The sequence below is a fragment of the Thunnus maccoyii genome, chromosome 7 (assembly GCF_910596095.1).
Source record: "Thunnus maccoyii chromosome 7, fThuMac1.1, whole genome shotgun sequence".
Lineage (NCBI taxonomy): Eukaryota > Metazoa > Chordata > Actinopteri > Scombriformes > Scombridae > Thunnus > Thunnus maccoyii.
In genome coordinates, this window is record NC_056539.1 from 11,196,365 (window position 1) to 11,224,359 (window position 27,995).

Genomic DNA, 27,995 nt, shown 5'->3' on the forward strand with positions numbered 1-27,995 from the left:
TTTTAAATTGATGTCAATGGTTTTCAAGTGTGGCCAAAAATTGTGTGTATGTCAGATGCAGCTGAATCTGACACATTGACATTATAACCAGATGCAGAAATGGACCCTTTCTCAAACGAATGCATTGCGTTTTTGCAGGAATCTGTGTGTGTGCAGTCAGAGGTGCAGTCTCACAGAAATACACACACCCCATCTGCAGGCCTGCATCTGAACCTGCAGGACAACAGGTCAACAGAGACACACACACTCTGAGGAACAGAGGTCACCCACTGGGTCAGAAAGAGGCTTCATCATCACTGTCACAGGTGAGACTTTGAAACAATTCTCTTTACACTGCTATGCTAATGTCTTTGTAAGCGCACTTGAACTTGAACTATTTATTTACTACTTTCAAATGATTACACTTGACCAGATGAACCTATTTGTTTTGTGGGCTGAAAAATCACACAGTGAAATTTCGAGTGTGCATTAAAAAAAAGTCCTGATTTCATCATTTATCTCATCAGAGACGAGTGGTGAGTTTCTTTAAATATACACTTTCTCATTTCTATATCCTATCCTCGCCCTCTCGTTCGTTCGCCTCTCGCCCTCGTGCTTTATAACATCTGATCCAATTTGTTAGATTCTTCGGTTTTGGCAGATAAGACGCAGGGTGGCCACTTGTGTAATCTATATTTTAATTCCTTTGTCCATGCTTTTTTATCCCTTTAACGATACATGGGGGAAGGAGTGGGGGCTTTGGCCTGGTGTGTGCACAAGGTGTGCTCATGTGGAAAGACTGCCAGGGTGGCTAAGTCCCTCACTCCTCTAATTCCCTCTTTCCTCCCCTCTGTCCTGCCCCCCACCTCCCAGTTTTCTGTCCTTTCTGTCCAGGCCTGGTACCCCCCCCACCCCCCCCACACACACACACACACTCTCACACTCTCTCATACACACACACACACACACACACACACACACACACACACACACACACACACACACATAGAAACATCTTTTTTTTTTTTCTCTTTCTCATGCTTTCCGTACTTTTTAGTTTGGGAAACTATTTTTTAGTTTCAAGATGCACCTCAATACCTTTATTTATATATAATTTCCTTCTTTTTCTCAACACAAGTTTGTGCCGTCAACCCTCTCACTATTATTATTTACACCTGATTTTCTGCTTGATCAATGTGAAAAATTATTGTTGTAACATAGCAGATCTTTGGCTGTTTTTCTGTATAAGATATTAGCCAACTTGTCACAGCATATTACTTGTTAAAAACTAGCACCTATACAGACTTTTGGCCTCAGTTGTCATAGTTACTCTGCTAACTAGTCGGCGGAACCTGGCAAGGCTGCAACATGAGCTTTGTGTTTTTATAACAGCGTCTAAATATTGAAGATGATGGAAGGCTGAAATTAGGAGCAGGTGACTCACTCACTTCCCTCTCAGCTTCCCTCTCGCTGTTGAGTGACACGACTAAAGATTACCTTCGCTATCTATCAGCTGCTATAGCAGGCCATCAAGGCCGAGAAACGCTGCTCAGCTCGTGCATGTTCAACCTCCTGCGGAGAACAAAGTAAGCGGAGTGATGGAGGGAGCGTTGAAAGGGGAGGAGAGGGAGATGAAGCCCCATCCGCAGAGATTGAGGTCCGTCATCGGGGGAGAAACAGAAGAAGTGATTTTTTTTTATTTCCCTCCAGGGTTAGATGAGCGTTCTGTGACATTGGCCTAGTTCTATATCAGCATGCCCCCCCAGAGAAAGCGTTGCGTTTGAGAATCAGACAAGGGAAGATCAGAGGAGATTTCACAGCCTGTGGCTATCCTCCTCCATAACATTCGACCACCTCTTAAACCTCCTTCGCTTTGCTTCAACTCGATGAAGGCTGCCGGTCTACTTAGTCAATATCATATCCACAAACTAGATAAATCGATGCAAACAAGCTCTGGTTGGACACGGGCTTTAGAAGTGGAGGCATAGCTACAGGCTAAATTTGACGCAGAGACACATCAATCCAGAAGTGACACTGTTCACATCATCTTTGTATTCATAACAGCAATTAAAAACTAGCATGCATAGGTCTGCGTTGATGGCTTGTTTTACCCTTGCAGGACCCGTGTACAGTATGTGCATTTGTTACAATTGTTCAAATAGGAAGTGTGGGCCGGAGGATGTGTGATTTCACACGTAGCTGTGTTGCCTCCACAGCCGAGCACTCTCATGTATATGGAAAGACTTGAAGAGAGGGAAGCAGTAATCCGCTCATTTACAGTACCTCAGATCCGGTCTGCCATCTTTCTCTCTCTCATTTGCTCACACTCTCTCTCTCTCTCAAACACACAAACACACATACCTCAGTGTATCGTATCCCCCCCCCCCCCCCTCCTCCCCCATCCCCCGTCTTTCCATCGCCATTCGGGCTCATCTTCCCATCACCTCTCTAGCTCCGCCACCCCAGAGAAACCAATTCAGACTGCTGCTCCACACCGTCATGGCATGTTGGCCAAGGGAGATGGAGTCCTTTCAGGTTCTCGGCTACAACCTCCCTCCCTCCTTGCTCCCCCCCGTCGCTGCCCCCTCTGCTGCTTCTCAACATTTCCTCAACATGCCTGGTGTATCAGCAGGGTAGCTAGACAGCACGATAGCACTGCTCCTGAGAATCTGTTGGAGTTATTCTGCACATTATGTGACCTTTTAAAGTTTCTCTAAAATTGCATGCGTGTGTGTGTGTGTGTGTGTGTGTGTGTGCTTTGTGATGGCGATGATTCCGCTCTGAGCCTGCTTTTGCATGGTTGTACTGTCAGATTAGTTAGAATATTTGAAACAAATGAAGCCTGTGTTATGTGTTTAAACAGAGTGATTTTGAGGTTTATCAGCAATAGGTTATCTTTAATGGCAAAACCAAACTCCCACCGCCCACCCGTGGCTTCTTAAAGTTGGCAATCTGCTTTTAACAGCTCACTGTTTGCTGGGGATTTTTTTTTTTTTTTACCAGGCTCTCTAGATTTGTATGCATAAACTGCGCTGCTTGGCTGTTCTTAAAAGTTGATTTAAATTATACCCTCTGCATTATGCGGCTTGATAGGAAATAAATCTCTTCAAATGAATACACTGGATGGAGGGAGGTGGTAAAAGGGGGTGAATGTGTGTGTGTGTGTATGTGTGTGTGTGGGTGGGGGGGGGGGGGTGGTGGAGTAGGCACTGAGAGTAGAGTGGTGGCGTATGTTAACATAAATTAAAGTCTATCTGCGGAGGGGCTCGGAGCAGGAAAGAGAGACAAGAATGTGAGAAAAATAGAATTATAGAATAGAAGAAGAGTTTAAAAAAGTAGGATAAAGTCATGTGGCAACAAAGAGAAGAAGAATCACGGGAAGTAAATAAGTTTGGTTAGTTAATTAATTTGCATATAGTTGCTTTATTTCATTAGTCAGTTATTTTTCTCTTTACCTCCTGAAAGCACAGAGGCCTCTGGCATCTCAAAGCACGCAGGCTGAATGGCGAGGTGGCTGTATTAAAGGTTGGTGGTGGCTGTGATGGTGGGGTGCAGCAGGGTGACGAACAGAGCGCAGGAGGGAGGGACGGGGGTCCGCTGAAAGGCAGCAGGCTGCAGAGTGAATAGGAAAGGGGAAGGAGGGAGGGAGGTGTGGAGGGAGGGGAGGAGGGGGGGCTGGGGGCATTAGCGGCGGAGGCAGGTTGGGGGTGGCGGTGGTGGTGGGGCGACGACGGTGGGGGCCTCCATTGGTTCAATGCAACGGCCGGAGCAGCTGTGAAAAGAGGTCTCCCCTTTTTCCCACGCCCAGTGCGACGCAGAAACCCTGCTTCAGCCTGCCAGGGTCAAGTCACATTCTAATATATACACTGGGCCTGTGGACTCGCACAATGCATACACACAGCTCATTTATTTTATGTATGCACACAGACAGGCACACACTTGTATGCACACACTGAGTAGACAGCCTCTCAGACGGAGACAGAGGTGGGGGCCGCCGCAGAGAGAGTATTATGACACTGATTTCTATCCCGTTGGCACCATTGTTTCGTCTTGGATCCTGCAAATTAACAAGCTGCAAGTGACGTGACCAAACACACACACACACACACACTCACACACACACACAAACACAGATTTCACCACTACACCTGCTGGTTTGAAGACTTCAATTTCACTATGTCACTTTGAACATAAAACAGAACAAAATTAGATTTTTTTTTTAATGGAAAATTCTTACACTTGATGCGGTATTTTTCTCACTTCATAGCTGTCATGTTACACTTTGATAAAAAAACACTACATAAAATCAAAAATTCCTCCTCATATACTTTGACTAATACATCAGTTGGTGTCTTCACTGTATACAATCACAACTGTGTCGTCCGCGCTCCCGCAGCCTGATCTCAGCCCCTTTCTTCTCTTCACACGTTTACGTCTCAGCCGCCATTTACAAACTATAATCATATTCCAGGGAGGGGGATGTAAAGGCTTTGTCCTGACAGACCCAACACCCCAGCCTGCCTCCCCCCACAGTGCCAGATGCCCTGCTGTATTGTGTGGGTGCTGGGGGCAGACAGGCAGGCAGGCAGGCAGCCCCCTTCCTCTCTGTCTCTCTCTCTCTCTGCACCATGATGTCACCCTACTTGTCTGTCTGTCTGTCTGTCAAGACCTTGACAGGAACTTGAGTGTGGGAAGTAAAAAAGCAGGATGGGGGGAGAGAGGGTGATAGAGGTTCAAGGAGGGGTTCAGGGTTGGGAGGGGATTTAGTGGTTTGGGTGTTGGGAAGAGAGAGTCTGGCCTGAGAGGTCAGCGAGTGGACTTGAGCATGGAAAGAGTGTGTGTGTCTATATGTGTGTGTTTTGGGGGGGGGGGGGGCGACTCTCTTAGCAACTCTGAAGAGAAGTGGAATTTAGATGAGTCTGTCGGTGTGTGTCCTCCAATAATTCAGTCTGGACTCATCCAAACTCCTTGGTTAGCCTCTCAAAGGGTCTGAACAGCGAGGATAAAAAGAGGAGGGGAAAACAAAAGCAGCTGTTTTCACTTTTCTTTTTTCCACCATTGTGCACAGATGAAGTGAAGTCATGGCAGTTTGAAGCTGCTAGTCCAACTATTGCAACAGTGTGTAATGCATGGCACTGATTTCAGGAAATACCCAGGATATTACATATGCTAGTGGAATTTGGTGCGCTTCTTGAGTGTCATTGTTAAGTTATTTGATCAAGCAAGTCTCCAAAGTGAAATTATTAATATTTTCTTTATATTTTTTTTACACGTAGGAGGTGAAGGTAATTTTAGTTCAAACACCCTGGCTCTCTCCTGAGCCCATTCCAGGATTACTTCCTGTAAGTGTTTTGTTATAAGAATGAGTCTTATATCCTGATATATAGTCATATGTAGTGATATACTGTAGTCTTGTTTAGGCTGAGCAAGGCCAGTAAGGCCATATCTAGAATTTTTCTTGAAATAGGGAGGACGAAATGAATATATAAAGAAACAGTTTTACACTCTGTACTCTGTCTTCTTTGTGTCCAGCAACAGTAACACACGTGTTAAGGATCCCCTCCAGACAATTTTTAATACCTATAAAAACACTCTGCTTTGAATGATTATCTGAGTCCAATATGTTTTTTTTCCACAAAAAAAATGAACTACCTAGTTATAAATTCTTAAAATTATATCTGCTCTTTCCCCCTCATTGAAATTTCCAGAATTTATGAAAATGCAAATATTTTTCATTTCAAAAGTTTAACTGTTGGACACGATGTCTCCTACTGAAAGGTCTATCAGTGTATGTGCACTGCAAGCTTCAACTTTCCGCATCACACTTGTGTAAGTTGCATACTTGAACACGATTGGCTCCCAGACTAGTTGTGATGATGTGATGATGTGACAAATCCTGCTTGTATGTGCGTTTCTTCAAGTCAGATTGAAGGTGAGCAAAGGAAAACTTGGTGAAAACAGTCCTCTAGTGTCAAACTCTTCACATGCATCATTCTGCAAAGTGAAGGTCAAACATCCAACTAATGTAACAGTAGGCAAAACAAATTTTTGAGTAAGACACCCTAGTTTAACGTTGCAATTTATTCACTCCTCCTAAAGCACATTCTCTTTATAGCTCTCTATCACATTTTTCATCCAAATAACTCACAACAGTCCAGTTTTGGTTATTTTCAGGTTTACATTGTGCATTTGTGAAAAACGTTTTGGCCATTTCAAAACTCATGTTATCATTTCAAAAATGCACCGCTGTCGGTCTAAAAGATGAGACTGTTTTTCCTGATTCCCAAAACGACTTTTTGGAAAATGGAGTTTTTGGTCTGACAGCAGTAATGTGCTGTTTACAGCTCACCAGCAAACACAGACAACAGGCACCTTTTTCAACCAAACATTTACCAGGACACAGACACATGCCTTTGTCATTCATCCTCTCTCTATTTGGACTCCTGCCTTTGTATTTCTTTCACCTCTTTGCTCTTTCCATCTCTTGCTTTAATATGTTCTCCCTCTGTGTCTTTCTCTCTCTCTCTCTCTCTCTCTCTCTTTCTGGCTGTGTGAAGAGGTGATAGTATTGGGAGACAATGGGAAAGACTCACTTAATTAGCCGGACGAGAAGATGCATTGTGGCAATTACTGAGCACAAAGGGAGGGGAAGGTATGGCTCTGTAATGTGCTGCTGCGTGTATTTGCCTGGCTGTTGTAGCCTGGAGTGCAGGCAGGCCTTTATAGGGGAGAGTGAAAGCGGTAACAATGGAAGACAGGATGTACTCCACATGTAGAGCCATTTCCAGTCCTTTTACAAACGGGGACAATAGCGGCTACAGTCTCTTAAAGGCTGGAAATGTAGAAACTGTATTCTCTCTATGGATGGATTATGGAGCTTGAAATTTACAGGTCTCCTGGCTTTGTGCAAACATTTTTTTTTTCATATATTTTGCTGGGCATGTTTTGGTTGCACATTCTTATAAGGCACCCCTTTATAAAGGCTTTATATTACTAATCCTACACATATCAGTTAAATGAATTAACAAAAACAACTAAGGCGTATTTTATCCTAGATAAATCTTCAGTTTATTTTCTTGATAAATTGATTATTTGTTTGGTCTATAAAATGTTTGAAAATGGAGATTATGGAAGTCACATTTTCCCAGACTCCAGTGTGATATCTTGAACCCAGAGATTTTCAATTTACTATCAAAGAAGACAAAGCAAACCATCAGATATATACATTTGAGAAACTGGAACCTGTGAATTTTGGGCATTTTTGCTTCAAAATTGTTAATTTTCTCTTTTTTGACTAATTGTTTCAGCTGACAAGTCTATACTCTTTGAGTGTGACTTGCTTTGTCTTTGTAACTAGCTCAAATTACTTGCTCGACCACATTCCTTCTGGAAAAGTGCTACAGTCCACCTTGCAACCCAAAAGTTTCTCTTCTGATCTACAAAGCGTTAACCAGTGATACATTTGCCATTAAAACATCAAGTACAACTTATAACCCTTTTCATAAAAGGTACCTTATTATAAAGTGGTATAAACGCTCATGTTTGACCTAGTTCTGTAACACACAGTGACTAATTTTCTAATTTCCTCCTCCACTATCTGTCCATGCATCCTCTTCATTTCTATTCTTAATTGTCCTGTTGCTGTGCACCAAACTGGACATGCACTTTCTATTTCTGACTGGCTATGAGTGGGCCGCTGCCTGGTGCCACTGTGTATGTGTGTGTGTGTGTGTGTGTGTGTGTGGAGAGAGTTGGGTCTGGCAAAGAGCATCCTCCTCTAGTGGAGTGGCCTGAGGGGATTTCTTTCATGAAGTCAGATAACATCCAGGCGACCCCCTCTTCCCTTTTTTATAAGAGTTCTTTAACCTTGATAAATGAAGTAGAGGCGGGAAGGGAGTGAGGGAGGGTGGGAGGAAAAAGTTGCGGGCTGTGGTGGGGGATGAGGGTGTGATGGAGGGAGGAGAGAGATAGAGAGAGAGAAAGAGGGAGAGACACCAACTCCCAGGCCGGCTTGCTCTCAGGATCAATAACGTTCGGAGAGCTGCTGAGCACTCCTGTCTGGCAGCTCTACCATAGGGGATGGAAGGAATGGAGGGAGGAGGCGGGGAGGGGGGTGGCGAGGATGTGAGTGAGGGAGGGAAACCAAGAAAAGGAGTGTTGAGAAAGCCTCTCTATCTCCTTCTTGTCACCCTTTTTTACAAAGAGAGGGAATTGAGGTGGATGGCGATGTAAAGATGGAAGGATGAAGGAACAGACAGGAGTGTAGATGGAGGGCGGAGGAGAGTTGAGACCGGCGTACCTACGTAGCTGAACCCAACCTTCCTGCCACCCATCCACCTGCCTGCCCGCCAGGATAACACACACACACACACACACACACACACACACACACACACACACACACACACACACACACTGAGGTCTCCTTTTACGGAGCCACAAGGTTACAGAGTGTCGATACAAACGCGCACAGCCCTCCGACAAATGGGATTTGGCATGTTCAATCAACAGTGCTGCCAAATCCCTGTTGTTAAGTGTTGCAGAGCCATATCTGTCTGCAGTGGGCCTGAGCTATGCTGCCTTGGCCCGCTGACTGTCCCCTAAATATCCTCTATTAAAGTCCTCTGTAATAGAATTATCTGCTGCATTTGTCATTGGATTTGAATAGGTGTGTGTGCCGTGGCATAAATAGGGAGCAGGGATGGAGTTTACACATTGTGCACCTGTTATAAAAAAGAAAGGCCTTGAGTGACTCCTCCACTTGTGCCTCGAGGTCATGGACACCTGAGCTCTCTTCCTTTCTTCTTTCTCCCGCTTCTGATTTCCTTGCTTGGAGTTTAAGTCACTGGCCTCCCTTCTCTGGCCATCTCTCCTGGCCCTTTTCCTGTCTTCTGTTAGACCTGATCCTTTCATCTTCTTCCCCCTAATCCTGTGCTAGAGGAGCCTTCTCTTCACCCCTCCTCTGCCTCCCATTGCTCTCTTTTTAACTCCGTGCCTCCTCTTATTTTAGCGTGTCCCTCTGCTCCTTGTGCTGCTTTCTTCTCCTCTCTCTTCCTCCTTCTTTATCCCCCCGCTTATATCACTCTGGCCTCTGCCTCCTCTCACTCTCCTCCTCCTTTCCTTACTTTCCTCTGTCCTTAATTAAGTTAGTGATCAGTTGACTGCCCCTATCATTGGTAGAGAGCAGGTTGATCCTCCCATCCCAGGAGGGGGGTGCATTGTCTGTGCTGGTTGACCAGTGTAATCCCCCCACCAGGGACAAAGGGCAGTACCCTCACTACCTCAGCCACCACTGCAGGGCATTAGCCCCCTGACGAGAGCTGTGCCCTGGCCTGGCCTTGCCTTCCTGACAGCCCAGCATCACACCGCTGGCTCTTTCCTTATCAGAGGAGAGCAGTTTGACTCTGGACTTCTGAGAGTGAATGTAGATGGCTAGAACTAGGGGAGCATGTGTTGTTCTTGCTGGAACAAAGTATTCACTGAGGTGCACATTAATGGGATCCCTTGATTCATATTTACACTATCACACACTCACACACACGCACGCATGCGCACGCTGTATTAAGATCAGGAAGTCCTACTCTAACCCCTCACACAACCCCACATACCTTTCTCTCTCTCCCTCTCTATCTCCGTCACACACACACACTTTCACACAAGGAGCGAGTAGGTAAGGTTGCTATGGGAACAGTTGGTCAGAGTTTACCAGAGGGGAAACAAACAAAGTACTGTTCATGAAAGCAGGTTGTTCCGTGCAGTAGGAGCAGTGATACTCTGTGAGTGTGTGTGCGCGCAAATGTGGTTTGTGTGTCATTTGAGTGAGTGATTAGATACGTGTGTGTGTGAAGATGTGCATACTGCCTCCTTTTATAGCTATCTTTTCACCAATACCTTCCTGCTACTATATATCTGTTGTTTGCAATACCATCATGAAATGTTTGAGCTGCACAGTGGGAGGCAGACATTCAGTGGCTGCAACCTCTAGAAGGAATTTGGTGTAACACCTCAGAGCTCATATGACAGCACAGTGTTTCCTTTTATACTGTGAAGTGTTCAAATAATTTTTTCATCATATTATTTCTAAAGAGTTATACGCACTTGTACTGTATGACAAAGCCGAGCATGCTTACATCCTTTCAATGATTTCCTATTTTGAGCTTCAAATACACTGTCACTTACTTGCTTTACAGTTTAATCTATGGATTTGTGTGTTATCATACAGTAATGTGTGTGTAGCAGAGGTGGCAAAGAGTTTAATGTTCGGCACAGTATCTCCTGCATGTTTCTTTAAAGGTGCAGTGTGTAGAATTTAGTGGCATCAAGCGGAACAGACTTGGCAGAAATGGAATATAATATTTATAAGTATGTTTTAATTAGTGTGTAATCACCTGAAAATAAGTATTGTTGTATTTTCGTTACCTTAGGATGAACCCTTTATATCTACATAGGGAGTAGGTCCTCTTCCACGGAGGCCACCATGTTGCACCGCCGTCTTGCAACAGTAGCCAAGAACGGACAAACCAAACACTTGCCTTTTGCGTTTTTTGCATCTTTCGTGAGTTTCGTGGCCACCGTACATTCTCCTAGGGGGAGGAGGAGGGATATGCAGTTTGTTGTAATCCGCAACCTCAAAGCTAGATGCCAGTAAATCCTACACACTGCACCTTTAAAGGTAATTTCTATGTGTAAGTCACATTCCCCAATGCCTGCTGTGCTGGGAGAATTTCCAGAAAATCTACAGAAGAAAATGTGAATTAATGTGTGTTTCCACCCACTACTGTTAGGGGAATGTTAGGTTAGTTGGTGATGGTAGTTCTACAGACAAGTGCCACTGAACCATTGCAGAAGAAGAGGGCACAATGAGACAATGTAGTTGAAAGACTGCCAGTCAAACCTCAAATGATGGAGAATGTGGGATGTGGAAAACATGATGGAAATTCACACGTATCTGATGTTTTCATCTACCGCAAATTTTCAGCTCTTCTATGGTGCAGAGGCATCATGATTTATTTCCTAAGTCTATTCCCATTGCACATTGACACATTTTCTTTTTATCGATACACCAACTTTTCCATTTCAGCCAAACATAAAAACCTTAGTGCGATATTTCAACGTTTTTTTGAATTCCCGGCATTTCCACCAAGGTTTTTTCATGTGCAAATTGAAAATGCACATAAAAACAGGTGGATGGAAACATTTTGTCTCCCTTAGAGTTATATACAATGTCTCCTCTCTTCTGTGGGAAAGTAGGTCTCGTGGTAGTTAGATGTCACCTCATCCCAGTCGCAAACAGCAGCAACCTCTGCAGTTCTTATTTCTGTCATTCCCCTTCCTCCATACCTCCCCGCTCTCCCTTTTTTGAGGCTTATGAACAAAATGCATCTAAACTCTAAAGCAGCATACAAACCCGCTGCGTTTCTTCCCATAAAAATGCCACCATACCTCCCTCACTGCGTCCGTGTTCCCACCCCCTTTAATGCCTCTTCAGCGCTGCACTTGGATGCTTGGCTAATATTTATTGCACAACCTCTTTTAGTCGCTATAACCCTGTTTCTCCTTTTATTTTTTAAGTCCAATGCCATGGGGCAAAACCACCCCCCAACACCACCACCTCCGCTGCCCCTCCCAACCTTCTCCGCCCCCGTTCCTTCTGCTCTCTCTCCTTCAGCACTGACAGATAGACAAACGTACTGTTCTCTCTTTCTTTGCCTTTCACCTCTCAAACCTCCCTCCATCCATCCTGCCGGACGGGTACAATGCAGGCGCTCTATCCTGCGGCAGGGAGAATGCAGCCCTGAACTAACAATATCACCAAGGCTGCCTGAATGCCGCCGAGTCCCATTGTGCTCTGTCAGAGGGGAGTTAACACCCATGTCTGAGCCCAATGAATAGTATTATTGTGTCTGAGACATGCACCGCACCCCCAGTCCCCATCCATGTCCCCCTAACTCAACTCAGCCCCCCTCTCCTAAACTTGCTTCTCTTGTCCCAACAGTGTAACCCCCCCCCCCCCCCCCCCCCCCCGATGCCCTTCGCTCTCTCCTTAACAGACAGCTCTAACTTCCAAAGCCTTGCCGGCCCACCGACTCTAAACCTCCGCACTTTACTTCTCTATTCCCTGGCAGTCGGCCCGTGGGTTTTTAGTCTCTTTTTCAGACCTGCAGAGGGTGGAGAGAGGTGGACAGAAGGGCTGTCAGAGATCTGCGGTGGTTGTGGCGAGGATATTTTAGAGAACGTGTGGTTGGTGTGGTGAGGTGCAGTGTGGTGGGGGTTGAATTTGGCCACGGCTCTTTCTCTGTTGAGGAACACAATGGGACCATGAATCCTCAAAGAAATGTCCCCCCAACTGCTATTATCATAAGAAGAGGGCTGCTGAACCCATTTGAATAATTCTAGATGATACAAAAGCTGAGATGTTTTCTTTGACAAAGTTTCAATAGAGCACCACTGGTCTGGCCAAAACATTTCCATTCCTTCACACTCTGTATGGCGCAAACAGAGAAGGGCGAGGGAAATGTAGTTTGAAGTATCACATCGGTTCTAAATGTTGCTCTTCTTATTTTTTACCATCAAGGGCAAATAAATATAAAACTCAGTGGACTTTTGCAGCTAAGGGAGCGCAAAGGAGGGTCGTTGTTGAGGAAAAACTTTTCCTGTAAATATTTCTAATGTATTCTATTGACGCAGTGGTGATTTTTATAATGGGCCCACTTGCACCATATTTTGCTATCTGCAGCACATCAGAATCTAATAGCTGAGAGTACCTTTGGCAGGCAGTATCTCTCTGCCTGACACACTTAACTCTCAGGCCTCCAATCCCTGCGGTTTTTACTCTCTAAGGTTAGCAGGTTCATATTACCAGCTGAGAGAGGATGCCAGAATCCTCCACCCCGACTTCTAGCTGATCAAAGACCAGGATTGACATTCAGAGTGGGTAAAATGCTGAAAGTTAAGATTAACTTGTTTTTTTCTCCATCTCTGTCTCTGGTTGTTTGTGTACAGCAGGAAGAGGAGGAGGAGGCAGTGGAGGAGGAAAAAGAGAAGCAGAGTGGGTGGAAGGATGGAAGGAGAGAAGGATGGAAGCAGTTCGAGGAGGTGGTTCGAAGCGGGTGAACCCAGAGCAGGTGAACACAGCTGTGGATCGCCATGGGCTCTCTGGCTGCCTTCCTCCTGTGGCCCCGGCGCTGCATACAGGGGTCCCGGGGAGCCGGCAGGGGCCAGCCAAAGCTGCGGCAGAGTGGGCAGGCTAGGCCAGCCAAGCCAGGAGAGAGGCAGGTGAGGCGGGTGAGCCGAGCTCTCATCCCCGCCGGCTAGGAGCCTCCGCGGCAGAGTGGAGCAGCGCGGAGCAGCAGAAATCAATACAGAGGAGAGAGGCTAGCAGAGGTTGCCCAGCACCGCCTGCAGGCCTCGGAGCCCAGGGACCAACCACCACCACTGCTCCCAGCTCCTCTCTCCATCTTTCTTTCTATCTTTCTCCAACAGTCCCAGCACCAGCCAGGGCCAGGGCCCTAACCCTGCAACCGCCCCACACGCAGTGTGTGTGTCAGTACATGCACATGTGTGTGTGAAATAGAGAGAAAAAGGGAGAGGGAAGAGACAGAGAGAGTGAGTCTTTGTGTGTGGTTCAGCCAGAGGGGTTTTTGCTGCGTCTAACACCACTTGATAAAACTTTGTCAGAGAGACACGGAGACGGCGAGGGAGGGAGAGAAACGGAAGAAGAACACAGGACGTCGAAGGTCTCTTCTCCTCCAACCCCCTCCCTCTTATTACTCATTCCACCTTAACTGTTTGAGCAAGAATTCATCGGAGATGGTGCACAGGACATTTCTGCTCAGTCCCACTTCCAAGCAGATAGCGCACAATATTCGTAAGATCTCACGAGCCAGGATGAAAGGACAATTTGAACTTTTTCTCTCATCCACTGTATCAGACACAGCCTGTCTTTTCGCCTTAGATTTTCTCACCCTCACTACAGCAACTCCCATCAGAGGATATGGCAGTGCAGTATTGATCTATAAGGTGGAAGAGAGGAAGGAGGGCCCGGGCTTTCATACCTCTCTCTCTCTCTGTGTGTGTGTGGAAATAGCACCTGAAGTCCACTTACTGCTGTGCAGCAGGAATCCCGTGGCAGCAGAAATGACTGGCTGCTAATTGAATGAGAGTTGAAAAGGACAGTAGTTCTACCTGTTCAGTATCACCCCCTCCTCCTGTCTAATACTACTTAGTTTTTCATCCATTTTTCTCCTCCACACTTACAAAAGTCCTTCTCCACACAGATATTTTAGCAAAATTGCTAGTGGCTTAAGAAAATTGGCTAAGGAATGAAAATACCTGGCCTAACATCAGCACAGAGGTGAAAGCCTTCAGTAGAAACCAGAGAGGAGAAACAAGTTATTTTTTCATACAGGGATAGAAACATCCCGCTGAAAACTTCAGTTCTGAGAGGTCATGCCACAAAACAAACTGTACGCATCTGTGGACTTGGAAGGACATTAAAGACAGCCGGACAGTTGATCAAGCATTAAACCTACAGAGATCACAACGGAATTCATACCTTTTGGTGAGTACCTCATGATCATTTAATTCATTTTGTGATCAGTTCTGATAGATTCTGTTCAGCTAAACAAGGAGAATAACAGAAATATTCCTCCTCCTGATAACAGTGTTATGATAAGATAACATCTCTGCTCAGAGGTGCATGTGTTTTTAAGTGAACACAGGCATGTTGTGTAGTTGTTGATCTCCTCAGTCAGATCTCACCAGGAGCCCGGGGCTGTGATCATACTGTCACTGACTGTTGGAGGAGTTAGTTGTTGTTGCCTGTACCAGGGAAGGTATTAAAGCACGATTCCTGCCTGCCAATCTCCTGGCACACAGAGAGAGACTGGCGCCTCTCTACGCCTCAGCCTGGCAGCGACCCATGCTTACAAAATGGCCGATTCCTGTCTGCCAGCTGTCTCCCTAAGCCAAGATGGCGCTCGGTGGTTTTTTTAATGCCCGCTGTTTGCCATCTGCCCTCTAATTGTTAACGGCTATGCAAATATCTTGTAATTGCATTTGCATGTGCTTGATACTTAACCCCTCCCCCTCGGTTGTAAATAATAGCGGCTAGTGTAAAAGGAAGAAAAGGAAACACAATCCTGCGCGGTTGCTGATTGAATACACAGCAGGAACAATTAGCAAATGAATGTTGCCCGTTGTTGCCCTCCTCTTTACTTCTCTTTAAGCTCACCTTATTCTGTATGCAAATCATTGATGCCGTTTTCATGGTTTTGATGCTAGCTGAAAAATGGAGTGTCACCCCGTCTTTCTCCCAGCGGCTCATTTTGAGACGCTCATGTGTCTTCTCATTGTGCCATATGTGACATCTGTGGTTGGCTGCATTACCAGGGTAGCCTGCCTCCTCTGACAGGCAAAGCCCACACTGTAAAGAGGAGCAGGAGCGAGGGAGAGGCATAACATAATGACCTCATTAGCATGCTCAGCACTCCCTGCTATAGGCCCTGGTGCGCTGCTGCGCCGTGGGACCCACCGGTGTACGCCCTTCTCACAGCACTCAGCATGCAACATTGTGTTCTCCCAACACAATGCGGCGCTTCATACAGGCTTTATTACGCCTTGTCAAAGCGCAGGGGGATCAGGGGTATCAGTGCAGAAGCAGCAGGATACGGGCTGTGTACGTGGAACAGGAGATGTATTGGTGCTTTATGGTCTTAATGTGGTGTTAGCTGTGCTGATGGATCCTCTGTTGCTGCTGTTGTGTAATGACATGTGTGTTTATGTTTGTGTGTGTGCGTGAGTGTGTGCCTGTGGTCTTTAGTCGTGTGTGTGTTGGTGCAATTGTCCGTTTCATTGTGAACTCCCGTGGCAGTCGTGGCCGTTTTCACCTGTCAGTGCTAATTATTGGAGTGAGCGTTTTGGTGAATTGTCTGTGCCCTGGAAATAGGCTATCATCCACTCTGAAGACCCACTGTATGGTATCTGTTGTCGGTCTGTAGTAGTCTAGCCTTGAACACAACAAGGACTGAAGGAAGACACACACTCACATACATACATGGTCTCACTCTCTCTTGGGAAGTACCAATGACAAAGAGCCACATTGATCTTTTTTTTTGCTTGTTTACACAGTCTGAGCCGTTCTCTGAAACTTACTTTCCAAAATTTAAATTGTAAATTTTTGTTTTTTTCTCTTGAAAAATTAGATTTTTCTTTTGTTGTCATTATGTGTTTGCGGATGTGGTTGGACAGGTGTTGTATATTTGTGTGGAAGAAAAAGGTAGAAGAGAGCGTGAAGTAGTTTTGACAGTAAAATCTCTAACCACCCTTTCAAAGCATAAAATCAAAATGCAGATTCTACCAAATCTCAGACCAGTGATGTGCACTGCTACACAAACATCGCCGCTAACATGTTTTATTCAGCATTTCTAAATAGTTGCTTATGGTGCAGCAAATTACAGGCTATATTTTGTCCTTGAAAACTGTTCAAGGATTAGGGCGCTAAATTATCTTCTTCTTAGGTTGTGTGTGGTAACTGGTAAAGAAAGTGGGTGTGCGTGCTGTCATTTACCCATCTTAAAAAGGCTGGTTCACTCCTGTTATCGTGCTCTCTATCAGACTCGGGAGGTTTTAATCAAGCCTCTCTGTCTAATCAGCCTATGGTGACACTGATGAGGCTGAGGTGGAGCTGAGCAGGATAGTGTTAAGAGCCCACGCTAGCTGTAGTTAGCCTGGAGGGGCTGCAGGCTACTGTATCCTTTTGTGGGGGGGCGAAGGGGGGGATGGCAGTCAAGAAGACAGACAAGCACAAAGCTCTGATAATTTTTTTGCTGTGTGACTGGCGTGTCAATCCGGACGAGTCAGATTGAATTCATTTTATTTATCAATTTATATGTGTGTTTATATTTAGCTGTTATTTCCAGGTCAATAAATCTTGTGGGAATGAGGGTTTGCTTTAAGTTACAATGAGAAAAGCAGGTCAAGAAATAGAAAATGGAGAATTAAAGTGAGAAAATAAAATCAGTCGCGCAGTTCGAAAATGTTTAAAGCTGTCATATACTCCTAAATGTGGATTTGTGTGTGTGGGCAGCACAGGAGGGTGGGGTTTTCTTGGTGGAGGGAGAGGGATGGAGGACAAGCCCCGAGATGTGGGTGTTAAGTCTTTATAAGAAGAAAGAGTAGTTTGTCTGGATCTTGGGGGATAAACGGGGTGGGGTTCTTTTATTCTTCATTTGCATATTCAACAAAAAAACAAGGAAGACCATATGTTTAATGAAGCACCAGATGAGCTTAACACCAGACCACGTATGCTAGTCAGCCTCTATAACTGTTACATAGGCACTCATGCACACATACCGTACAAACACGCACACAGACACACACACTTGCATGCTAATCCACATCACGCGGGTTTGAATGTGTCCATTCACAGGAGAAAAGAAAAAAAGAAAAAGGACACGCTCCCCAACACAATCTCCTGCAGAAAGCTTTCATGCTAATGACGGCGATAGCCATGTGTGTTACTACACTGCTGCAATTATGCATAATTCAACACAAAGAGAACAGGCAGGATGGCACAGTAGACCTTGCTTTAGGTGGACATACTGCATGTGCATGAATATAGTGGTGTGTATGTGCATGTGTGTGTTTGAGACACTTCATAGGAGGTGAGCAGAATGGCAGTACCCGCTCCTTCCATTCTCATAAGCTTTAAAGCCAAAGACCTTCAACAGCAAGCCTACATATAGGACTCCACATGCATCCTATGCTCTGAATGATTTTCACAAATCATTTTCTTAATTATATAAATGACGGACATTTAAGTCTTTTTAAATGTGTATAACTCTGTCTAAATTATGAATATTAATGTAAAAATTGTAAATATATTTTGTTTCAGGGTTAAAAACATCAAATTTGATCAGACAGACATGTAAGATATCCTAACACTTATCATAAATTTCATTATGCTAGTAAAATATCACAGTTTAGACATGGCCCCAACCCTGAGTGTTAGACATTTTTATTAAATTATATAAACCTCTTTTCTTTTTTTTTCAAATTTTTGTGTGACTGTTTCAATGCGGACTGTTCATTTGTGTGTGTGTGTGATTGTCATCCAGTTCAGTACAGCTTTTCTCATTCAGACTGCCCACTGCTATTTATTTGCTTAGGTATTGATTGAATGTGTTCCACCCACTGAAGTAATAGTTGCTGAAAGCATTTACAGCCATCGCTCAATTCATCGCGGCCCATTCCACGTCTTTCTTTCTTTCTGTCTTTCTTTCTTTCTTTCTTTCTTTCTTTCTTTCTGTCTTTCTTTCTTTCTTTCTTTCTTTCTTTCTTTCTTTCTGTCTTGTGACCAAACAAATAAGTGATCGGTTCTCTCTCAAACCAAATGAAATATGAACGAGTGCTTTTATACCTTTTAAATACACTCCAACTGGGTAAATTGGTCATTTTTGATGTGCCATTTTCAGGTATTGAAAAAGATGATGTCAAAATGTAGCATTCTAGTTCCCTATGCATAAATAATAGTAATAGTATTAGTATTAGTAGTAATAATAATAATAATAGATATTATTGTGCTCAAATGGTCAGAAATATTTATTGCCGTAGGAACATATTTCTCCACATATTACCCCTTTTTATATCCATAGAGCATTAAAAAAATGGAATAACAGTCATTATTTCCTCTAAATTAAGTAATGTGAAATTCTGTGTTTAAAAACTTTCCAGAAATAATGATTAAGGTATCAATTTGTTAAACAGATTCACCGCCTGTCATTTACATAATAAATTGTATTTCTTTTAAGAAAATGAAAGCTTTTTTTTCTTTTTTCAGTAACAACAGCCGTTTTATCCGTCGAGATGCACTTGGCAGACCAAACTTAATTCATTTCATTGATACTCAGGCAAATTCCTTGTGTGAAACTACCCTCCTTAGGAAGTAATTCCTGAGTCAAGTGTTGCTGCTGCTGCTTCCTCAGAGCTGCAACACTGAGCCCCAAGTCTGATTATAGACTCAGGGAAAAACAGTCAGGCATTTATCCAAGTCACTGATTATGTCATTTCAACAGGCTGCAAACACTCAGACGGGCTAGACAGCTCTGAGGGGAGAATTATGAAGCCGGAGTGGAATGGAGGCTGTATGAAAAGGAAATGAAAATGGAGTAGTGCTGTATGTGTGATTAAACTGCCTGCTCGCCAGGAAAAGGCCACGCTGGTGTAGCACAGGCCTGAGATTTGGCCGTAATGAAAATGTGAAGGTGGAGGGGTTTGAACCCCCTGAATGACGTGTATGACTGCACACACACACACACATCCTTACACATACATTATATAGTATATGTATGTGCTCAGGCTGAATGGTTTATATGAGGGAGCCACTGAGAGTAACGTAAAGCAGAGAAGGATAATACGGTGCAGACAGAAAAGCGGAAAGAAAAGGACAGCTCCTCGAATTAAAAATAAGGAGTTCTGATTCATGTTTAGCAGGTAATTCATACAAATGCTGTTTTGCTGTTGCCCTTAGAGACAGACAGACAGGCAGGCTTGTGGCAGCCAAACCTTAAAGTCAGCCACATAAATATTAAATTGCACCATTCAGATGCAGAGACAGCATCCCAGTCATCAAGCGTGGGAACGGGCTAAATGATGAGGCGATGAGGGGTCTGCTCAGTGGAGGGGGTTGTGGTTAGTTCATGGCCAGACACCCCAGCTGCACTGACTTCCATTCAGAAACAGGTTAGGAAGGACCTCAAGGGTCAAGGTCAGGGGTGTGGGGTGTGCGTGTGTGTGTGTGTGTGTGCGGTTCGTCTGCCGTTCATCCCCGGCTGGCTGACTGTCTGTAAGCTGCCTCTGTGTTTGCTTATTTTATAAGCTGCTTCTTATTGCTTCGCTCCAGGGACGACTTGAGCTGAGAAGCAAGGGAACCCAACCCCCTCCGTCAACCTCTGGCCAGTCTCCAGCCGGCCCCGAGCCAAATCGAGCCAGAAATCAGTCCTGCAGCCCAGTCAGCCCCCTGGTCAAACAACCCCCAGCCAAACACAGTCAAACCCAGTCAGACACTTTGACAGCCCCCCTTGTCTGTCTCAGTCTGCTGCCTCCTGTAATTTAACATGTCGGCACAGGGTTCATCTTATGTGCACCCCGCAATCAGAAATATGTAGCTCATCACATCTACCTGTTTCGAACGCTTCGGCTTTAGCCATGCGGACGGATTTTTTCTAATCATCACATTTTAAAATTCAGATTAAATTTCTGTTAAAAATATTCAGTGTTCTGCATCCAAGTCTGGGCCATTTGCTAATTTCAAAATGTTGCAATAGCCGTATGCCACATTTTCTTGATGAAACCATCCATCAATAGCAATCCTCTTTATTGGTGAAATGCAGTTGGTCACTGTATCATTGCCATTTCATCAAATCATCTGAGAGGCGAGCGTGTGAGCTTGCAGCGCGTTATGCCACTTTGAAATAAACAGTGTAAGCCCTTTAAGAGGAGGGACTGCAGCACATGAGGAGAGGAGAGGAAATAGAGGATGGAGGGAGAGAGGACAAGGGAGGAAGGAAGGAGAGAAGTGGAGACACACAGCTAACCCACCCTGCGGTATCCTGCTTCCATTCTTCATCGGGGACTTATGCTTCATTAGGCTGTCTGAAAGAAAGACCCGCTTTCCCTCATCACCTCAATAGACTAGTCCCCCTTCCCTTCCATAGCCTGGAGGGTTCTCCTACAAAACCCACCTCCCTTACCTCCTGTTTTCCTCCTCATTTCTGCTCTACATTCTCCTAATCGTCTCAACTCGCGCTGAAATCAAGCTTAGTAACGGTAGTTTTGTGAGCGCCTCTGGTTCGCCGCCACCGCCCCCCCCCCCTTCCCTTCCTCCTCCACCTCCACCTCCTATCATCCTCCGATCCCCACCAGCTCTCCTTCTCTGCTCATTCACTCACCTTGGTCAGACACACCACCCACCCACTGCTTAAATCCCTATCAGCATGTCAAGTAAATGTCTGCCCAGCTGGGGTTGACACACATATGCACACACACACACACACACACACACACACACACACACATGCACACACCCATGCTGAAATATAAATGCACTGCACACACAATCTTTTGCTTGCTTCTGGGGTTTAGCCTTCCTCCCTGCTGACCCTTTTCACCTGTGTTTTGCTCTCTTCCCCTTCTCGCCGCCTCTCTCTCCCCCTCTGCCTCTCCTCGGGCACTGATCTGACAGTATGGTTTGGCTAGCTGACTATATCTGCAAGAGGTTTATCACAGGGCTCCTTTGCACTCCTTCTGTTGCCTACCTGTTTTTATTTTCCAAATTAAAGTGCTTTCTCCGAAAGCCGCTCCGTACCCTAGGCCATGCTCACCTTTACATCCCATCTATTTGATTAAAAGGTTACTGGAATCCTATCCTCTGAATTTGTTACAGTAAAATCTGGTCAGTTTATCTCCTAATAAAATCTGGAGCTGAAATATCTGGGCTGTGTGTTAAGAAATAAGGTTTCATATCTTCGGTAGTTTGAAGTCACTCTTCTACCAAGTATCCTTGCAGGGTTTTTTTCCCCAGAAGGAAGCCAACAAACTCAACCGGGAACATTCTTTAACACAAGTTTTCTATTTTATAAAAGAAACAAGTTGGTCAAAGATTTTTTTTACAGATAAATTTTGTTTAAGATATTGCATTCTTTTGCACTATCTACCTCAGCTATAACATCATTTCTAACAAAACAACCTTTCACTGAGATGCTATTACTTTATGATTACATTGTGATGAAGATATTTATTATATGTAGATCAGATTTGCCTGTCGGAGATTTTGTGTTTCTCTCATGAGTGTTTGCGTATCTGTCCACAGTTGTGTTTAATTTAGCATCTCAGTTAAGGCAAAGTGATTTAGCAACACTTCTCCGGTTCATCTAAATTGTCAGAATTGTATTCTTGATCTAATCTCCCACCAGCCTAAGTCTCAGTCTCATGGGTTGAAAAAAAAACATTTGTATAAATTGCATTTATTTTGCTCTCATAGTGCTAAATTATGCTGCTATCCTCTGTATATTCCCCTGCATGTGTTTCTGATTCCTCTATACACTGCTGATATTATTAACATAGAGAAGGACAGGGAACACTGAGCTCCCAGCAGACTTTTAAAAAAAACCCACACACAGCTCCCCTGTTTCTTCTCAAAATAAAGTGACCGTTCCCCGTTTTATTCCTCCTCCCTCCGAACCACATTTCAATCATTACTCTGATTTTTGGGGACAATGACGGGCACGGTGCATGCTCAGCAGTGGCCCAGCCTCTGTCAACGTAGCACAATCTTTATGTAAATGTATTCAGATGCATTCTCAGCCCCGTAGCCCATCATCTCTGCTGGGTGGTGGAGGCTGTTCAGTCACATTTCTCCTGTAGCAGACTAGCAGGCTGGAAACGTGCAACACAGCTACTGATGCGAACGGCGAGGTGGACCCCTGCCAACGCGCCTGAGAAACCCCTATTAAACCCTATGTTTATATTGGGGCTGTGATTTGCAAATGTGCGTTTTCTTGCCTTTAGGCATGTGCACCCCCTATGTCGTTTGACTTTTTCATCAGGCGCGCAGCAGACAGCACTAGAATAGCGAGGATGGGGTCCTTGCTGCATGCGCACGGCGAGATGGGAAGGGGAGGGGAGCGAGAGAGAGAGCGAGAAGAGGAGGTGTGTGTGCATTTTCATCTTAGTGGGTGCTCTTCTCTGGAGCCCGGTGCTCTGCTCATATTGAGATATTGCTGAGCAGGTTGACACAATTATGCGCACACACATACACACACACACACACACACACACACACACACTGTTCCTTTGTGTATGGCTGGGCTCCTCAGCTGTGGCTCATCTCTAATGTTCTGAACTTGATTCTCAGCAAGTTCATTGCTATTCATTTCACTGTCATCCTGAGCGCCCTGTGAGACTGACTAAGTTTGCAGCCCAGGTTTCCCAGGCAGGATGTGTTTGTCACACACTCACACACACACACCCACACACACATGCCCACACAAACCTATTGTTTCAGCAGCAGCAGGATGTCTGTAGTCCTCTGGGTAAACGTGTGTGCTGACTATATCAAAGGACACAGTGAGACGGTACAGTTTGTCAACGACCTGGTTCTGCTGCATCCAACTATACTGCAAAGTTCAGTTCTCAGGTGATTAGACGCAGCGGGAGCAGATGTACCGTCCTCTGCGTATCTTTATTTTACTAAGGGAATGATTTTTGCAGGGAGTTGGGGGTGGAATTGAAATATTAAAATCTGATTTAGGTTACACTGGAAATATTTTTCCTCCGTATTCATTTCACATCACATAAAACAAAATAAACAATAATCTTTCAATAGAACTTTTTAGTTGCCTGCTGTTATCACTTTAAAGTTTTCATATATCCTGTGAAAACAAAAAAACAACCACTTCAACCTTTTTTCACCTCTTATTCTGTTGCCCTTCACTGTCTCCTTTCTCTTTTTTTTTTACTTTCTCCCTCTGGCGCAAGAAAACCAGGGGCTGCAGTTTGCTTAGCTGAGTCCATAAAGAGGCGTTTTAAAAAGCTGTGTTAACAGACCAACAAAGCTTTAAATGTGCCCCCCTCTGTGAGGGGGTGGTTCCCATAGAGATGTAGCGTGGCGCTCCATTGGTAGGCCTCTATCCGGCCTCTCATTCAGCCCAACGCTCAGTCACGGTCACTTATGGTAGGAGGGAAAATCACACAATTCAGCCCAAGCTTGATCCAATGACATGTTTTTTTAATGAGGTGGCTCTATGTCTTTGTTTGGGAACCAAACTAAACTCCAGACCTGGGCAAGTCCTGCTGAATAAGACGCAAGGCCATGGTCAGGCAACACTTTGAAAAAAGGCACAAAGAGTCTGGCTTCTGTTGAGTGAATAGCCTTTAACATTTACACTGTTCCTTTGCGAACATCACTAGCAACCATGACGATACTGATGATTTATTCAAAAGTTAATAGGTTTACTATCTTTACAGTGTTTATTTTCTTCTGTCTCAATCTTGCTTAAAAATACTGGCAGAAAAGGTGCAAATGTGCTGAAATAAAAGCTCAAAAATAATTTCAACAGAATAAATTGACGCCTGTTAGGCATTTCGAGCCACTTCAGTTATTTTTTCGAGGGTCACACACAGAGCGATTTCTTTCTCTTCCATTTTCGCCCGGCCCCGGTGTCTTTTTCAGAAAACGCCACACCATATATCACACATATGTGCACATGACCTATGGTGTGTGTACATCTGCAAACGTGCCGGGCGCTCACTGGCTTGTATGTTCAGGGGTGAGGACTGTCATTAAACTGTCTGCCTGCATCATCAGACTCAACCATCACCCTGCCTTGCTGTCCATTCTGCTTGTCGCTGGGCAACACACTCACACGCTCACACACACACACACACACACACACACAGACACACACAGATTCAGTTGGCCATCAGCCAGGATTCACATACACAGAACATACAGTTTGTCTCCTCACATTGACACACTTGGATACAAGATTTTGAAGGCTGTTACAGAATACTGACTTTCATATTCATGAGCAGATAGCCCATTTTTGTACCATTAGTCATCTTCAATTTTTTAAAATTTGCTCCAAAAACATCAAAAAATATAAAGTTTTCCTTACAAAATACATTTCTTTAAAAATAGAATAAAACTAGATTTGACACATTGTTTTAGTTTATATTTTGACTTTACATGCGTCATTGATACACAGACCAATGAAAGTCTTTTACAGTAGGTTAGTAGCTTCACAAGGCAAGGTGACCAATCTCAGTACAACCTTAAATGATGATTTTGTTTACAACCTATAAAAAAACAATTAACTAGATTAGTTTAATTAATTAAAATTGAATGAAACGTGCATTTCAACATTTTTACAGAGCTGCAGTCAGTTACAAAGCCTGAATTCACCAAAGGCCAATATCGGTCTACAACACACTTCAGTCTGCCTACTGCTTGTCTGCTAAAGCACTCTTTTAGCCTCTCATACAACCAACCCATCAGCCAGGCTACTTGTCTCTGATTTAGTCAGACTCTGTTCTTTGCTCACGTTCAAGGCTGTGGTAATGTGGAATTAGTATGCAGAGAAGCAGACAGACGGCCCTGTGGCTCTAATAGGTAGCCAGACTGGAGAAGAAGACTAGAGTGGGGGGGTAAAGAGCATCTCTAGCAGAGAGGGGGTTAAGCATGGCCTCTCCCTCACTTCTCCTCCTCCTATCCTCCCGCTCCCTTTCCCTCTCCCCTTTATCGCCTGGTTCCCCATGCCCTGTCCCCAAACCTTAATGGGACGTCAGACGGACAGCCTCGCCTGAATTTAGCAGGGAGAGCAGCCTCCTTCCCCCCCCTCGCCTTGTTGTCTCTCCAAAAAAACAGACTCCCCCTATCCCCCTTCCCCCATGCCCCTCTTGCTCTCACACTGCTAGCACCCATAGCTTCTCAGGGCTATTGAGGGGGTCCCAGACACCCTCCACTCTTCAGCCCCTCAGCCCTAACTCTGCATAAATTAGCCACGTCTCCCTGGTGTCTCGTCAGCCGGTCGGGGCACGCCTGGCCCCGGGTCTGCCATCTCCCAATCTGCTGCTCTTGCTCCCCTCATGCTGTCACCTTCTGTCTCCCTCCACCTCCCCCATCTACTGTATTCTATCAATCCCTGACTTATTTTGACCAGACATCCTCGAGCTTTGTCTCCAAAAGAGCTGCTTTTTTCCCCCTAATCTCATCTCCTTTCTTGCGTTTCTGAACGTTTCTAATTTCTTACAAAATCACTATCACTTCCTCTCCTCTCCTGCTTCTTTTTCTTATTTTTTCCCCCTAAATCCCTTGACACACTCACTCCCACCTTACCTGCTTTATATTCTCCACATTCTCTCTATCTCTACTTTTCTTATCCTTCCAGCACCGTGTTACCTAGATCAACCAAGCTCTCCTCTCCTCTCCTCTCCTCTCCTCTCCTCTCCTCTCCTCTCCTCTCCTCTCCACCACCTCTTCCTCCTTTTCAGCCAGGATATTGTTTACATCTGTCTTGCTAATCACCGGCAGAGCCTCTCTAGACCTCACAGATGTTGCAATAATACAGGGGATTAGCAGGCTTAACACTCTGGCTTATTTGGGGAGTTTTCCCGATGGCCTGGCAGTGAAGCCCGTCAGCTCCTCTGAATTTGACCTTTTTTTCTGCTTCATTCTGTGCTGAGATTCAGCAGTCCCGCATCTCTTTGATTTGTGATTTTTACAAGCGTCTGGCATGCTGATGTTGTTTTATCCAGATCGGTGCTCTGTGCTTTCACTGTCTGCAGCTACATCAGTACTTGGATTAAACGCTATTACAGACCTGAAATGGTTGATATATGACACAGCTTTAGCGACAAATAGTGCCCATTTTAGCACTTTTTTGAACATTTTAAATTGGCCATAATATGATTTGTGAATTTTCATATCGTTCATATTTTTTTTATATTTTAGCCATCATTGCTGCCAGATCTCCTTTATTCATGATGTAGCTAGTCAGCACTGCGTTAGCTCCTTTCTCTGTTCACCATGGTGACGCTTGAACCTCTCCAGTCTCCTCTGCTCTCCTCTTTAACTCAGTGCTGAAAGATAATTAGATGGTCTTCTCAGACTCAGCATCTCTGCTGCTCCTCTCTGCGTCATGCGGCGCAACCGAGTCCTGTTTTATGACCAAGCAGATCCAGTGTCTGAGACACTGAATGTGTGTGTGTGTGTGTGTGTGTGTGTGCGTGCATGTGTGTTTGGGGTCAATGTATTTCTGTCTGGATCCTAATCCCAAAGGTGATATTAGTCTGGTAGGGGGCAACCCATCCCCCCAGTTTATGTGTGTGTGTGTGTGGGTTTGTACTGCAAGCGTTAGGGTCAACCAGGAAGCCCAGACAGGCTCTACCTTGACCTTTGACCCATGACTGTCTGCTATAGCTCAGGGGTCGTGCACACCATTGATACAGACAGCTGATAGACGCACAAATAAATGCACACACACACACACACACACACATACACACACACATAGATGCACATGTGCCCAGCCTCCCCCCCTGTAGTAAACAACAACAGTTTGGTGTGTCTGGGGAGGTGATGACACAAACAGCGTCATCCCTGGTAGCTGTACGCTGAGAGTGCATGTCCGTGTGATTTAAGCACAGATAGTGCTTCCTCATCTTAGATGTTTTAGCTCTCCTCAGCAGCTACACCTGTCTAGGCCAGCTTTTAAATCCCAAAATAAATCCCTGCATAATAATAAATAATAATGTTTCATTTAATTTAAGGACACCCAAAATTTGAAGAATATTACTGAACTCATTCCACAAATTAAAGGGTTTTCTTTTCACTAATCACTGTTTTTTATCTGCCTCTATGTTCACAGATGCAGTCAGGAATGCCACCATGGAGCTGAAAAGTAGCGATCAAGCTTCCACCGTTGGACCGCACACAAAAAAAGCGAACACACTGTCTGTAGCCAGTGTCTCTGAACATGTTTAGCCTTGGCCGCATATGGGAAAATGCCACCTCGATATGTGCAAGAATAGCCAGTTAGACACACATCATTAGAGTCTGATTATCACTTGTCTGGTCTGCGGTCTTTGTGGATGTGGACAGGTAAGTTGGAGCCGCTTCTAAAAGGTAAGTTTGGAGGTTGAATCAATTTAAGAGCTGTCTGAAGTGTAAAATGGAGCAATATTTTTCAAAATTAGTTTCATTAGATATGAATTACTATATTTGAGACCAATTTTCGGTCGCAGATTGGATGAGACCCCAAGGGGTCCTTCTTTTCACTCAGTAATTTACATTCAAGTATTTGACTGGAAAACCATTTGACAAGAGTTTGTCGCTGTTGAATTACTTTCCTCTTTTCTGTGGGACATTATGTACACATACATATTTATACATTATTTTTCATAATGTAATGAATTAACTTATCATAAAACAGTGAATGAGATTGTCAAATGCCAAAAGT

At 44.6% G+C, this 27,995-nt stretch overlaps 1 long non-coding RNA gene across 1 annotated transcript; it reads left to right on the forward strand.

The window, feature by feature from the left end:
- Positions 1-27,993, forward strand: LOC121900889. Its single transcript, XR_006097125.1, has 3 exons — positions 1-305; positions 12,982-14,539; positions 27,405-27,993. It is a non-coding gene; the product is annotated as an uncharacterized LOC121900889 (long non-coding RNA).
- The last annotated feature ends 2 nt before the right edge of the window (positions 27,994-27,995 follow it).